Source organism: Babylonia areolata, chromosome 18 (genome assembly GCF_041734735.1).
Source record: "Babylonia areolata isolate BAREFJ2019XMU chromosome 18, ASM4173473v1, whole genome shotgun sequence".
NCBI lineage: Eukaryota > Metazoa > Mollusca > Gastropoda > Neogastropoda > Buccinidae > Babylonia > Babylonia areolata.
In genome coordinates, this window is record NC_134893.1 from 8,673,217 (window position 1) to 8,685,716 (window position 12,500).

Sequence of the window (12,500 nt, forward strand, 5' to 3'; positions counted from 1 at the left end):
GGCGGCACCTTTGAATAGATTTTAGTGGAATGTGTTTGTTTGTTTGTTTGTTTGTTTTTTCCTTATTTTGTTTTGAGTTATTTGTTTGTTTTGTTTCATCATTTCATTTCATTTCGTGTTGATGTTTTAGAAAAACCTAGGGTAGGCTCCTTTTTTCAGATCCCCCATTAGTGACAGAATAATCCACTAATGTCTGTGGTCACTCGAAGGAAGGAAGGAAGCCCGTTGGGTTGGCAACAAAAGGGTTGTCCCTGGCAAAAAAAAACATATGTTGTGAAAATCCACTTCTTTCCGATTTTGATAACACAAAAGGCGCATCATCATATAAGGTGCGCATCAAACTGACAAACAAGAAGTCGACCATTGATCGCTGTCACTACAGTAGCCATGTCGAAGGGATGTCGAAGCCCTGACGTCATCGTATCTCAAGCACTCTCTCCCTTTCTAGAAAACATGATGCGACATCTATCTACCTTCTTGTCTGCTCTGTCGATCTCCGCTGTCTTGAATCCGTCCTGTCCATGCTCGTCCCTATGAGCTGTTTGTGTACTGTTTTGTTCTGATGCATAGGAAGGGTTCAGTTGTTTACTTCGCCAAGAACATCATAATTCCGGGTTCGGAGTTCGATCTCGATATGATTCTCAATCACGACAGCGTTTCGACAGTTTTAACTCAACATTATTAGGCACATGGGTAGAAGATGCTGAGGAAAGCTATCGCCGCTATGTAGTCCATATAAAACAATCCTTTTTGTGTACCAGGTTGGTATTTTTGTTGTTGTTGTTGTCAAGTGTTTGGTTGGTTGGTTGTTTTAACTTTTTTTTTCTGGAACGAAAATGGAAACATTTACAATGACTGTGGGATAGTTATAGTGGTTGTTGTAAAGTGAGCCCTGTGGGAGCGCTTTCTGCTCGCTCTTGTTGGTGATGGTGCATGAAGTATGCATCAGATAGGGAAAGGTGGGGGCGGGGTGGCGGGGGGACCGTCATGGGAATGGCCGGCCATGCTGCCTGTGTCCGTGGGGCAAATTGGATTGAACCCTCAGCATGCGCTTTTCTGCTATCATCTCTGATTGAGAGAGACAGAGAGGGAAAGAGAGAGACAGGGGGAGAGAGAGAGGGGGAGAGAGAGAGGGAGAGACTACGACAACGATACCATTGATAAATTTTCTATTTGCAAATAGGGTTTTCACAGCTCTGATGCAAGAGGAGGGAGAAAGGAGCGAAGGTGGCGAAAAGTACAGAGAGCTGGAAACACACGGGCTCGCGTATGCTTTTCTCACCATGCCCGCCCCCCCTCCGGTCCCCCCCACAAGCCCCTCCCCCGACCCCCCGACACACACGCTCACAGACGCTCACACACACACAATTGCGAACACACACACACACACACACACACACACACCTGCAAACACACACTGTCATACACATACTGAACACATACATGAAAACAAACACTCAGTGACACACGTACGTACACAATCACGTACACACACACACACACACACACACACACACACACACACACACACACACACACACACATATATATATATATATAAATATATATAACACAGAGTCATACTCACACATGTACATTAACACACACATACACCCACTCTACACACACAATCACGCATACTCGCAATGCACGTACAGTGCGCATGCGAGCACGCGCGCGCGCACACACACACACACTGACTCACAGGGACAAAACATAGAGACAGACAAAAAGAGAAGGAGAAAGAGAGAGACAGAGCTTTCATCAGTAGTTCACAGAAAAGAAACCAGCTTTTTTTTTTTTTTTTTTTTTTTTTTCTTTTTTTTTTTGCGGGACTCGAGAAATAAGAACTGACGGGATGGGTGTGGCTGATACCCTCATCGGCATCCTTGGTATCAAGACCGATGCTATCAGCACCCCGGGAACGGAAACCTGGGTACCTGCACAGTTCTTCCCATTATTTTCGTCACACTGCCAAAGTGCTCTGTGCATGTGTGTGTGTGTGTGTGTGTGTGTGTGTAGGGGGGGTACATGTGTGTGTATGTGTTGGTAGTGGGGGGTGGGGACTGGGGAGATGGTGGGTGGGGAGGGGGGGGCGGGGGTCTGAGAGGGAGTCTGTGTGGGTGAAAGTGTTGATTTTTATTTTTTTTAAATTTTTTTTTTTAAAGAAACCTTCGAAGAATTATCCTAATTCGTAGTCACAGGAGCACAAATAAACCACTCCCACACTGAACCCCGCAAACTAATTCGTAGTGTTCCGCGGCACGTCCATGCACCCAGCTCGGGAAACTCTGTGTGTGTGTGTGTCAGTGGCCAACAGAAGACGAAGTGCTGTGGTATCACCCCAATCCTCATCCCGACAGTCGCCGTACAGAAGGCAAGCTTACTAAAGAGTTTATCACGTTTTTTTGGGTTTTTTTTGTTTTGCGCGCAACGTTGGTCTGGAATCCGGTATTATTTTTGGCACAGTTACACTGCGCATGCCCGTGGCATTTGCAGCGCAGACGAGCACTTACATGTTAACGGAGTTAGCTATTCTGGTCCCCCGCAGTGAGCCAATTCCCGCAGTCTGCTGCTTTGGAGTATTATGTTCTTGGTTTATTATGTTGTTGTTTGTATTTTTTTTTATGCGTTTGTTTTTATTTGTTTAGCATGTTTGGTGTGTTGTATCTTGTTCGTGATTTGCACGTCGTCGTGGTATATTTTGGTTTAAATAATCTTTAATTATTCAACAATACACATGGTTACAATGCAATGAATGACAAAAAGAGCATCAACAAGCTGAAAGCTTATACTGTGCTCACAACGTTGCACTTCAATTTTATCATGACGGCTGATGAACCATATTATCAGTTGTATCAAATAACATTCATAAACAGTAAGTAATGAAATAATGAAGTAAAACAAAATAAACAAACAGTACATAGTATAGTAAAATAATGCTAATATCAATATTAATATTAACATGAGATTAAATTTATTATCACCAGAGTAATCTTCCTGATAGAAGAAAAACACGAAGGGAAAAAAAAGAAGAAAATTTAGAAGAATGGTGGGTAAGGTGGTGGGGAAGGGGGAACAGAGGGGAGAGGAGAAATTCTGACAGATCATTGGCCAGTCCATTCCATTTTGAACGTTTGGTCAGTCAAATAAATCCAACATATCTTTTACGCAAATTAAAATGGTTCGGCCACGTAACAAGAGGAGAGGGGCTTGCCAAGACAGTGCTCCAGGGAACAGTCAGAGGAGGAAGGAAGAGAGGAAGACAGAAGAAGAGATGGGAAGACAACATCACAGAATGGACAGGACTGAAGCTGAGCGAGGCGGTCAAATGTGCGAAAGACAGGGATGGATGGAGAGGACTGGTTGACAGGTCATCTGTAGCGCCCCAACGGCAACCGCCATGGGGCAGCTGATCTTTTACGAATAGAATTATGTTGTACCCTTTCTTCACAATACTTTCTAAGCTAAAATCTATTTGAATCGGAGATAAACTGGTGGACAGTTTGAAATATGAATATATGGTGGTGTATTTTGCCTTTCAGTGGTTTATGCGTTTTTGTGGTGCCGTATTTTGGTCGTGGTTTAAACGTGGTTATGGCGTGTTTTGTTCTTAGTATAGTATGTTGTTGTAGTGCCGTATTTTGTCTTTGGTTTATAAGTGCGTTGTTGTGGTGTATTGTGTTGGTAAACGTCGTCACTGTTGTGGCGTCAGTGTTTCGTTCTTGGTTTAGTACATGATGTTTGATTTGCGGACGTGATTTGTTCATTATTTATTACGTTTGTTGATTTTGTATCATGAAACGTTTGCTTTGGGTGTGTGTTATGGAATACAAATCACACAAACGTCGCTGAAAATATTATAGAAATTGTGAACTCACCAGCTAGCTATGAGTGTCATAAATCCCACATGACGGAAGCGAAACGAAAACAACAACAACAGAAACAATAACAGCAGCTCAGTGCAATAACAGCAACGACTGGCACTGACTACGACGACCACAACAACAACAGCAGCTACGACAACAACAGGAAAATCTGTCTTCCCGTCCTCCCAACGACAACCGTACGAACGACTAACAAATCATCAAAGGACGAGGAAGGGAAGGGAGAGATATTCCACGCACAGCATTCTTCCACCTGGCCAGTAATCCACATGGCAACCAAACCCACTCCCCTCCCTCTCTCCCTCCCCCCCCCCCCCCCCCCCCCCTAGTCAGTTTCACTCCCTCTGTTCCTCACACCTTCCTTCACCTAGCTGACCAAACAACTGTCCACCGCAGTGCCCACTACAAGCCATCCAGTCGCTGGTCAGTTATAGTAGCTGACCCGTACAAGTGGAGCATGAGATGCAGCACAGTGAAGCAGATCAGCAGTGTGTTCCCTTGAGCAACGAAGCATTGAAAGATGTGACTCATTTGTCAGTAGATCGTTAGTGTTATCGATGACTTTGGCGCGTCAAGAGCAAAGTGGCGTGTTCAGTTTCACAATCCTGTTGTCCACATACAAAACCCTGGGGACTAACGATAGAGAAAACAAGCAAATAAACGAATAAAACATCAGTGAAATGAAGAAAACAAAATCAAAGCAGTATTAACTAAATTAATTCTAAGAAATTCGCATAAAAAGTAAAAGCGAAAACAAACTTGATAAGCACAACCGGTTGCCTTTACAAACATCTGATGAGAACTACTTTTTTAAATTCAGTCATTTGGATAGATCAATGTTCAAAAAGTTCACGATTAAGTCAAAAAGTGTCTGCATAAACACAAACAGGAAAATTCATTCATATCAAGGAAAACTGTGATACCATCCGGCGAAAAATAATCCAGTACAAGCAAGCTTTATTTTATTTTATTTTATTTACTTTAACAGACGACACTGCAGCTGTCATCACATTAACTTCTCTGTAATCTTGTGAGACAGATAAGAAGAAAAGAAAAAAAATATAGTTAAAAAAATACACGCCAGACAACCCAGACTTCAAAGGAAACAGAAGAGATGTCAGGCAGTACAAAAAGTATAAATTATTTGATACGGGTTTCCGATTTCCGGGAAAAAAAAACCCTGACAATTTCCTGAAATCTGTCCAGACGAACGACTAGAAATAGCAAGGCCATTCACCAGCGCACGTGAGGCATTGGATGAAAGGTTAAGGTGAGAGCGAGACAGAATGAGAGAGAAACAGAGACAGAGAGAGGGAGGTGAAGGGTTGATGAAAGAGAAAGAGCAGATGGAGACATCAAAATACCTTTACATCTGTCTCTTTAGCTCTCTCTATCTCTCCCTGTCTCTATCTGTCACACACACACACACACACACACACACACACACACACACACACACACACAACAGATAAACAAGCAATCCGGCAAATACACAAACAAATGCATTCACAGTGCTCTCTCTCTTCCTCTCTCTCTCTCTCTTTGTATCTGTCACACACATACACACTCTCTTTCTCTCCCTCTCTCCCTCCCTCTCTTTCTCTCGCATAAGCACACACACATATACACACATTTTCACTCACTCACACACACGCACACACATGCACACACACACAAACACATCCACACACACACACACACAATCATGTCGTCATCAAATATCACTATTTACCATGCTTACGACAGCGAGATAACAAAATGTGAAATATAACCCTTTCCATTTGTTATGCCAGGACAAGATGACATCTTCATAAATGTCTTTATCGCATCCGAAAAGACACGAAAAGATATATTTGATATGTACTTCAATCATTAGCGGAAACATGAAGAAACAATCCCTTCGTATTCGCCATTTTTGCTTCAATACATACGCATAATCGCGCGCATGTGCACGTCACATACTCACGCACGCACGCACACACACATATGTACACATTCACAAAAACATATGCACACTTTTTCACACAAACACACATAGAGACACCAATAAACACACATTTCACAAACACAAACACAGCTATACACACTCAGAGACACAGACACAGACCGACACACCACTCCCTACACACACTTCCGCCCGCGTTCGCTCGCTCGCACACACACACACACACACACACACACACATACATACATACACACAAGCACACACGCACACACATACACACAGGCGCGCGCGCGCATGTTCAAGGAGATAGAGAGAGGGAAGTAGACAGACACAGACAGACAGACAGACTGACACTAAAACACCGAGAAACGAAGAGATTAAAATAATCTTATCTGCCGCTTGTTTTCAGTCAAACACACGCGCGAATAAAACAGAGGAAAGATAGGAAGGGAGCAGAGAGGGTGCAAAAAAAAAAAAAAAAAAAAAAAAAAGAAGATAGAGACAGTGAGAGACAGAAACAGGAGAGAGGAAAGGATAGAGAAACACAGAAAGAAAGACGGGGATGGATAAAAAGAGAGAGAGAGGGGGGGGGGGATAGAGAGAAGAGAGGAGAGCGAGAGACAAGATAGGACACATTCTTTTAACGAGGGCAAATGATAAACAATTCCTTTTTTTTTTTTTGTCACACCCAGCCCTCACCATGAAGAGGGACCAAAAAATACCCCACCCCCTCCCTCCGCACCCCTCCTCCTCCTCAAAAAAAAAGAAAAAAAAAAAGAAAGAAATCTCATGTCTTGAAACTGCATTTGCTCCTACCACCTCCACCACCATACTCCCCTTCTCCCTCAACCGCAGACCAACCCCCCCCCCCTCCAACTCCCTCCCTCACCAACACCCCCCCCCTCGCACCCCTCCCCCTAAAAAAAAAAGAAAGAAAAAAAAAGAAGAAATTTCATGTTTTGAAACTGCATTTGCTCCTACCACCTCCACCACCATACTCCCCTTCCCCCTCAACCGCAGACCATCCCCCCCCCCCCCCCCCCCCCCCCCCCGTCATCACCGAATGGATTTGTTGCCTGGTAATTGATCAGTTAATGATTGACACCCTGCGAGCTCAATTAGTTTAGTTTATCAAGCTGAACTAAAACCAGCCATCGTTTGTGAAACGAATGAAGGAGAAAAGGGTTGGAGGAAATGAAACCAGTACACGATGAACGAATGAATGAATGGATGAATGAACGAGCGAATTAAAGAACGAATAAACACTAGATCTAGTTGCAGACCAGTCCGTCTTGTGATTGTACTCAATGGTGAAATTAACCAGACAAAAAAATACAGCAGCGAAAAGAAGATAGATAAGATAAATAAAATATCAATAAAACAAAAGAAGACTGGAAAGGGGAAAAAACCCATACGTTGTTAACCACTCATTCAACCAGTCAGTTAATCAATCAGTTAATGAATCGAATAAGTGTTCCCCAACAAGAAGCAAGCAAGACGGGGTGGTACGAATTTGTTGGAACAGCTTAAAAAGAGAGAGCGAGAGGGGGTGGGGGTGGGGGTGGGGTTGATAAACATGCGTGCGAAACGTGCGAGTGCATGCAAGCAGACGACATCGATACGCCTGTCCACTTCTCTTCAAAGTGGATGTACTTTCGAAGCAGTGTTTGTCTTTTATCTTGTTTTTCAGTCTCAAGAAGACGACAGTGCAGTTCAAGGTAAGAAAAACATGTTCATCCTTGTCTCCCTGTTTACTTTATGGACAACGGATAAGTTTCCTATTATTTGGAATCCTAAATTCGGGGACAAAAAACAACAGCTTTCGTGCATCGTGAAAGTGACATTACTGTTGGTGGATGTGGACATTTTAAACCATTTTCTGCGGGAGTTTTGACTCACTTTTAATGGTTGTTTTTTTTTAAAGATTTTTATGAACCTTCGATTCAGTTTTTCACTTTTTTAATTTCCATGCGCAAAACTCGTGAAATGCATTTTTTGCGTCTCACTGCAGATGTTCAGAGCATACGAGGAAAATCGAAATCTAAAATGAGAAAATCTAGTTTCATCACCAGAGACAACTGTCATATCTTGCAGTCTTCTTCTTCTTCTTCTTCTCAGTTGCGTTCGTGGGCTGCAACTCCCACGTTCACTCGTATGCACACGAGTGGGCTTTTACGTGTATGACCGTTTTTACCCCGCCATGTAGGCAGCCATACTCCGTTTTCGGGGGTGTGCATGCTGGGTATGTTCTTGTTTCCATAACCCACCGAACGCTGACATGGATTACAGGATCTTTAACGTGCGTATTTGATCTTTCGCTTGCATATACACACGAAGGGGGTTCAGGCACTAGCAGCTCTGCACATATGTTGACCTGTGAGATCGTAAAAATCTCCACCCTTTACCCACCAGGCGCTGTCACCGTGATTCGAACCCGGGACCCTCAGATTGACAGTCCAACGCTTTAACCACTCGGCTATTGCGCCCGTCATGTCTTGCAGTCAAATTTGGTTTCGCGTGAGAAATATAAAATATAACTAACGGAAAAGCGACAGATTAAAAAAAAAAAAAAAGAAAAAAGGTAGGGGTTAGGGGGACAGAAGGGGAAGGGGAGAGGGAAGCGGAAACTACGAATGATCCAGTGGAGAGTTTCTTCGTTAAATAATTCAAAAGGTTCACATCATGAATACGAAACAAAGAAGTACACCTTATCATAATTATTCATAACAATTATGAATGGGAATGTAGACCGAGAAATGTGGACCAAATGGATAAATAAAGATGTATTGAACTGCATTGTATTGTATCGCACTGTTCATTCACCAGACCTTTAACAAGCCTCTTTAATACCTGCGCACAGTCGGATCCCAACATGCGTGTTACATCTGAAATAAACAAACAAACAAAAAGTTCCGTGAGCTTCAAAGAGATAGGGGATGGACTCAGTGCACCCACCTCCCTTTCCCACACCCTGCCCTCGTAGAAAAAAAGAAAAAACGGGGGAAAAAAGGGCAACACATAGGCTGAGACACAAAGGAAGGAGAGCCATGACCAGCTAGTACAGAGAAAGCCGTGACTCCGCAGCATTGGTTGGTCAGACCAGCGGTTCTACACAAACCGCGGCGCCTCTGACCTGTTGCAGCGATTTCTCTCCTCTCTCTCTCTCTCATTCACCCAGTCGGGCGCCGATCCGCCGTGAGAGGCATTTATTTATACACATGCCTCTTCTGCTCCGACCGTGCCTTGGTAATGCAGGTGGTTTTGTTTGCTTTTGCTTTTTCTTCCTCCAGAGGTGAGACCCGCACCTGTTTTAATGAGCGCGTGTTTTGTGATTTACCTTTCGCTGAGGGTTGTCTGACGAGAACGTTAATGCTGTTAAGTGGATGTGACAGGAAGCGTCGGGCCGTCTGTGGTGGGTTGGATATAGTGCAGGTTCGATGTTTTTCTTTTTTTTTCTTTCTTTTTTTTAAATTCGCGCGCGCGCGTGTGTGTGTGTGTGTGTGTATGTGTGTGTGTGTATGTGTGTGTGTGTGTGTTGTGTGTGTATTTGCACGTACACGCATTAATGAAAAGAACATACGTTCATGTGTTTATATTTTTTCGATAGTTCCAAATGCGGTGCAGTTGTTAAATGGCAGTTATATTGCTCCTTTAATTTTTGTTTACTTTTATATCTATATCTGATTTATTTTGTTGACCTATTTAGGTTTGGTTTTGTTTATGATTTTTGGTTGTTGTTTTCGTTTCTTTTTGGGCTTATTTTCCATAAATCATCGATAGACATATTTCATTCACTCCAGCACAGTTGGAAGCGACAACAGTTGGAGGGAATCTTTCTTTAAAAAATAAATGGTTTGATAACTTTTGTGACCTCTTCCTTCCGCACACACACACACACACACACACACACACACACACACACACCATCACACACACACACACACACACACACACACACACACACACACCATCACACACACACACACACACACACACACACACACACACACACACACACACACCATCTTTCGCCCACCCCTGATCATGTGCTGAATTCCACAGCAATATTGTCATCAGTGATAGCGCGTATTTACGACAAACAAGCGTTTTTTCCCTTGGCCCTGAAGTTCCCACTTTTGTCGGAACAGCAGGTGTTCGTGTGCCGGGGGTTAGTTGCTGTGACATGAAGCAAGTGGGATCAATAGGTGGTTGCCTCTTTTGCTTTTCACCTGAGGTAGGCAGCAGGTTGGGTAGACGTGTTTATCGTTGTCAGGGTTGACACGTGTGGAAGCTGTCTTTTGTGGTTTTTCTTTCCAAGCAGAAGGCCTCTTCTTTTTCTTTTCTTTTTTTTCCGTGTCAATAGACAGTAAAGAATGAATAAGGATGATGTGGTCCACTCCTTTGCTGTGCTGTCTCTTTGGCTATTTCCCTGTCTCTCTGTCCCCCCTCTCTCTCTGTCTCTCTCTTTCTCCACATGGATTAGCATTGAATATCTTTAACGACAACAAGGGAATAAGATTCCATTGCGCAAATTAATGCCCATTTTAAGCTTTTTGTTATGTCGATGATCACCCCTTACCTGTTTCGTGAGTTCGTGATGGAAACGATAGGCCAGGTAATTTCGTGCCCTTTTCGGTGGTTCTTGATGCAAAAGATATGTCATTCTGTGCCTTTTCGTGGGTTTTTAGTAAATGGTGGGTCATTCTGTTGACTGTTTTGGGTGGTGGGGGGTGGTTCTTGTAAATGTTAGGTCATTCTGACCATGACTTTACAGTCGTCCGATTTTTTTTAGCAGAATAGTCGCTATAACATTCGTGCATCTGAATACTCCGTTTGTTGGGACAAGTTCATGCGTTTGCTAGACCATGTGGATCACATCAATACGTTATTAAACATTATTTTCACTGTCACCTCAGCTGCAGATTAGAAAGTTAAAAGTCATGGCAAACTGGTTTTACAAAGTTGGAAAAAATGTGAAATATAATTACTGTAAATGTTCTGGGTTGGTCACAGGGTCTAAGACTTTGTTTTGAGATGTGTCCATCATTTTCAAACGACACTCGGAAGACAGTTCTCACAAACAAACAACGAAACTTCTTGGAAAAAAGGCGGGAAGTTGTGGAAGGTGAGGTATTCAAGATTGTTTTTGTGTTAGGTGAGATGCCAGTTACAATGCGCGTGCAGTTAGTTTTCGCGTTAGAAATATCGGAATCGATTCCAGTGCCACTTGCACCGACAGTAGCGCGTTTGTGAAACATTATCAGACTAATTGATCACCCTGAACTTGATCTTGACTCAAGGTCACAAACTGAAAAGCAAAGGAAAATATTATTCACTTTTTTGTGTGTTTTGCTTTCCCCCCAGAAAATGATTCACTAGAGACTGATGAGAACTGACCTCCTGCTCAGGCATGCCGTGACCAGAAACTGGACTTTTATGAGGACCTTGTGTTAGATCGTGGCAACCAGCAAACAGTGTAAATCAGACATACTATTTATTGAGACCGTTAGACGTGTTAAAACACAAAAATGGATACTAAAACAAGTAATTTTTTTAACCCAAACAACTAAGTACATGCGGGCGTAGAAACCAAATGTTTATCAATTTTATAACATCATTAACCATCTCTTCCACATACACCCCGACACCCCAGTGGGAAGATACTCGAATGTATCATTCACTTCCTGTCGATGAAGATGAATGTGGGGGACAGTGCTTCTGCTTGAGTGAGCGACCAGTGTGTGTGTTTTGTTGGGGTGGGAGTGGGGGGCTAAATGCTCTTAGCCCTGTTTGGAGTACTGGGTGTGACCTGGCGCCACTTTCGAAAAAAGAAAAGAAAAAAAAGAAGAAAACCCTGAATAAATCGGTTGTTGTGAGTTTGACGATTGTTTCAGTGTGGGTAGAATATCAAAAATAATGTTTCGATTTTTATTTCAGTCAAACGCGCGCATCCACACACACACGCACACACACACACACACACACACACACACACACACACACACACACACACACACACACACACACACACACACACACACACACACACACAGATGAATTACGATAGTGTAAATTATTTCTCGTTCCCGCATGGGGAATGACAAATTGAAGACAGTTCGGAAAACAAATCAGACATTGTTATTACATGCAGTACCATCATGGTCGTTGTTATCATAATATTCTCCTGTTGTTTGTGTTGTTCCTGGTGACAGTGATTGATTGCTGTTCGTTGCGATCTGCACAGCTGGCAGTGTGATGGAAGTGGAATGCAGCATTCCTGTCTGTCAGTCAGCGACCTACCTTGTTGGCACTTGTTGCACGTAAGCTTCACACGTGACATCGTGCTTGTATCGAGACCTCTTGTGAATAAACACTCCCAAACGAACAGTACAAGGCTCCAAACGCTTACATCGTCCGTGGCCCCTGGGAAGAAAACTTAAAACTAAATTTGAATAAATTGATTTCCCTGACGTGAAATGCAAAACCTCGTCGCTCGGCTTGAATTACAAATAAACAAACGAAGCACGTGGTGGAGTATAGTGTGGAAACAATAACTGCAAAACCATTATTGAGTATGGCGTGATGATACACGTGAATGCTTGGATCACAGTTTAGATCAATCGACGACACAAATTTTCGTTTCCCGGGGAGAACCGATCATAATATTA

The 12,500-nt window shown here is 43.0% G+C and overlaps 1 protein-coding gene across 2 annotated transcripts in view; it reads left to right on the forward strand.

Moving 5' to 3' along the window:
* The window catches only part of LOC143292420 (dual specificity calcium/calmodulin-dependent 3',5'-cyclic nucleotide phosphodiesterase 1A-like), a 447,558-nt gene that overhangs the window by 66,736 nt on the left and 368,322 nt on the right, over positions 1-12,500 (forward strand). The window contains exon 1 of one of the 2 annotated variants that reach the window (XM_076602678.1): positions 12,057-12,500. This exon is cut by the window's right edge and continues 179 nt beyond it. The exons of the other annotated variant lie outside the window; for it this stretch is intronic. The gene's annotated coding sequence lies outside the window, so the exon portion shown is untranslated. Of the gene's footprint in view, positions 1-12,056 lie in introns of those variants that run through there. 2 annotated transcript variants of the gene reach the window in all.